The sequence below is a fragment of the Limulus polyphemus genome, unplaced genomic scaffold (genome assembly GCF_000517525.1).
Source record: "Limulus polyphemus unplaced genomic scaffold, Limulus_polyphemus-2.1.2 Scaffold728, whole genome shotgun sequence".
Classification (NCBI taxonomy): domain Eukaryota; kingdom Metazoa; phylum Arthropoda; class Merostomata; order Xiphosura; family Limulidae; genus Limulus; species Limulus polyphemus.
This window is the reverse complement of record NW_013666338.1, coordinates 80,899-84,656: the sequence shown is the minus strand read 5'-3', so window position 1 is coordinate 84,656 and position 3,758 is coordinate 80,899. Positions and strand designations below refer to the sequence as shown.

General features: G+C 33.7%; 1 long non-coding RNA gene across 1 annotated transcript in view; it reads right to left on the bottom strand.

The window, feature by feature from the left end:
- The window catches only part of LOC106460204, a 3,771-nt gene extending 1,279 nt beyond the window's left edge, over positions 1–2,492 (bottom strand). Inside the window, exons 1-2 of the long non-coding RNA XR_001290870.2 lie at positions 2,413–2,492; positions 749–775 (exon numbers count right to left, since the gene is read on the bottom strand). This is a non-coding gene — a long non-coding RNA (uncharacterized LOC106460204). The remainder of the gene's footprint in view (positions 1–748; positions 776–2,412) is intronic.
- Positions 2,493–3,758: the final 1,266 nt, after the last annotated feature.

Here is a 3,758-nt window from a genome sequence, read left to right as displayed (position 1 = left end):
GAAAAGTTACTCGTCTGTGTGTGGAGGAAAATATATAAACAAAACAATATTATTGAGAAAACTACATTTAGATAATAAACACAGCCTTCGGCGTATAGCAGCTTTGTTTAATAATGGAAATCAACATAACTGCAATACCACAGAAATAAATTGTTTGAAGAACAATTTAGCTAAAATTACTGAAACAACGTTTCTTGTGTTACATTGTTATAACAAGGTCTTCTGGTCAATATTTGATTTGCTATAACATCAAAACTCTGGTATGTTAATTATTATGGAGAAAATCAAGTACTCTAAATGATTTGTATGTATGTGAGATTGGTTTGTTATGAATTTCGCGCAAAGCTACACGCTAGCCGTCCCTAATTGAGCAGTGTAAGACTAGAGGGAAGGCAGCTAGTCATCACCACCCACCGCCAACTCTTGGGCTACTCTTTTACCAACGAATAGTGTGATTGACCGTCACATTATAACGCCCCTACGGCTGAAAGGGCGAGCATGTTTGGTGTGACGGGGATTCGAACCCGCAGATTGTGAGTCGAGCGCCCTAACCACCTGGCCATGCCGGGCCGTGTATGTAAAGAAACGTAAAACATTAAAAATATCATTATTTAATCACAGTGTAATTCATTGATACATACAACAATAATACATAAAATACCCAAGTACGTGCAAGATACGATATTATTATACATATTCTTATAGATAAAATCATACTTTCTCAGTATTTTATAATAATAATACTTACATGGCCTTCATGTGAGCACGTCATTACCTAAATGTAAAATAAAAACAGAATTTTTGTAAAATAAGCATAATAAATATTTCATTGATAATGTGTTGTTATCTTTATTTTCAGTATGATCTGAATAATCTTCCTTATCTTAAAACACATTTAACTTCGTCTAGCTAAAAATAGTTTGAACTAATAATATACTTTGGTTTAGCCTAATCAAACGTAATCTAACTGACGATCACTTTACGTATGACGACATATACGTGCAGACACTTAAGAATACTAACGTTTACTCAGTCTTTCGCCCCATTCCTATTATTCGGGATAAAACTGACTGGGTAATTTGCAATACAGATAAATCTGGTGTTGTTCTAGTCAAGTTCTTATTGAATTAACGCAAGAATTGGAGTGCCTCAAGGCTCACTTGCTTTACTTGGTTTACATCAATGATATAGACGAGTGAAAAGTCAATACATTATTTAAAGTTGCTAATGATATTTAGTTCTTGGGTGTTGCTAGCTGTGAATTGAGCTGAGAATAAATGGAAGATGGCTTTCAATTATAATAAACGGAAGGTAATGCATATGGATTCTCACAGTTCTGATGGAAATAACCTTAACAATTTTACGGAACAAAAGAATTTTGGTGTTCTTGTTCATCAGTTTCTTTAGCCATCCAAGTAGTGTGCTGTTGCTAATGGTAAGACAAGTAGGATTTTATGATGTATCTCCAGAAATTTTGAATACAAGTCTAAAGGGTTTACAGTTTCATCGTAAAGGTCATTGATTAGGCCACATTAGGAAGAACATTGAATTGTTGGAAAGGTTTCAGAGAAGGGCTGCTAGAATGGTACCCGAAATGGAGGGGTTGTCATATAAGGAGAGGTTAAGATATCTGAAATTGTTTTCTTTTGAAAGAGAAGAATTAGAGGTGATCTCACTGGGGCATTTAAGATTATTAAAGGAATTGATAGTGTCAACGCATAATCATTTTTCGTACTTAACGGTGAGACTGATGGGATTAGGGGACACAAATATAAATATTGGCAGGGTAGAAGTCATCTTTAGCTAAGACAGTTTTATTTTTATAACAGGGTGCTTAGCCTTTGGAATAGGATACCGTCAGATGTGGTGGGTGCAGTAAATTTAAGAGAGTTAAAGGGAAGTCTTGATAAATATTTGCATGACAAGGACTGGCTTTCAGGTTTTTCTAAGTTTGGTTTAGTTTAGGGGATAGAGTGGCCTTGATGGACCAATAGCTCCCTTGTTGTCCCATAAGCTTACCTTTACCTTTACATTTTTATTACTGTAACACTTAAGGAAAAGCGTCAGATTAAAAAATAACAGTTTTGAAGAAAGAACATGGCAGTATAATTAAATCTTGATTAATCTTAAATTCTTCTATGTTTGCTTACTATCGTGTACAGTTTACATATCGATCACGTATAGGAAGGGTTTGAAGCACTCTCCTACTCATCTTACTAAACACAAGTATAAAAGTTATCGGATAAATAAAATTGGATATTTTTCATACCAACCTAAAAAGAATTTAATTATAATTATGATTTTGTGAGAAACTATAGTTATAGGTTTAAAATGAAAACAGTTTTGAAATCAGAAAATGTACAAAAGGTGAAAGAAATTTAGAATAAAATAATGAAGTTGAGAAATTCCTACCTCTTCCCACTTTTTACACAATTCTTCGTCGCTTAGGGCCGAGTGTTCTTCTCGACATTCATGGAATAGGTCCTGGTACTGAAATATAAATGTTCGCATACCATTTACTAAAATCTCCCCCCCCCCCAACAAAAAAACAACAACAACAAACAACTAAAGTAAGTGACTGAAATTCAAACACAAGATAATGGAAGATCATCAAATAAAGATATTTCTAAAAAGTTTGAAATACATAACACCAGATAATTGAGTGAAATGAAAACACAAATTGAATATATTTGAATAAAGTTCACTGTACTATCTCATCTGTTTCGGATCTATGTAGATAAACAGTCAGAAAGTTTTATTGTACTACCTCATCTGACTCGGCTTTACGAAATAAACAGTTACAGTGTTTTACTGCACTACCTCATCTGATTCGGATCTATGTAGATAAACAGTAAGAAAGTTTCACAGAACTGTCACATCTGTATGGAATCAATGTAGGTAAACAGTAAGAACGTGTATAGTCTTGATGAGTTTTGTTACCAGCGGCAATCAAAAGAAAACTGTAACTGAATTACAATCATACACTCTTCTTACTGTACACCAATACTGAAACGGTAAAGAATAATGTGATTAGAATTATTATAAGTATTGTTGTGATACAATATTAACTACTTTAATACTAGAAATAAACGACCTGATAACACCAAATGTATTAATGTTCTTTAATTGGACACTCAACGTTTCGCTTTACAGCTTCTTCAGAGCGTTCCACTAAAACACAAACCGTAACTACAAAAATTAAATATTACCTATTACCCATTAATGGATCAAGCCTCACCACTTCTGACGTTATAGACCATTACAATGAAAGTAGCATAAATGATATAAATAGCCTTTCAAATAACACTTTATGTGATGTAACCTAACTGACCTGATGGACTGTGAATGTAATAGTAATATCCTCCTCGGCAGTGGCTTGTAGTAAACAAAGTATTGTAAAAGTGTTGTTCTACATTATTCTTACTGGAAACCCGTATTGTGCCAGTAAAGAAAGACAAGACTCAAGTTCTTATCAAACTTACTGTGACGTAATATCAAAACTATTACATAGTAAGGGATTAGAGTTCGCCATATACCATACAATCTGGTTCAAGTCGGTATAGTATGACATATACAGCTACTCAGAAAACTACAGTACACAAAACTGCACCATAAAATCTGGTTAAACTCGGTACAATATGGGATATACAGATACTCAGAAGACTACAGTACATAAAACTATACCATAAAATCTGGTTAAACTCGGTACAATATGGGATATACAGATACTCAGAAGACTACAGTACATAAAACTATAC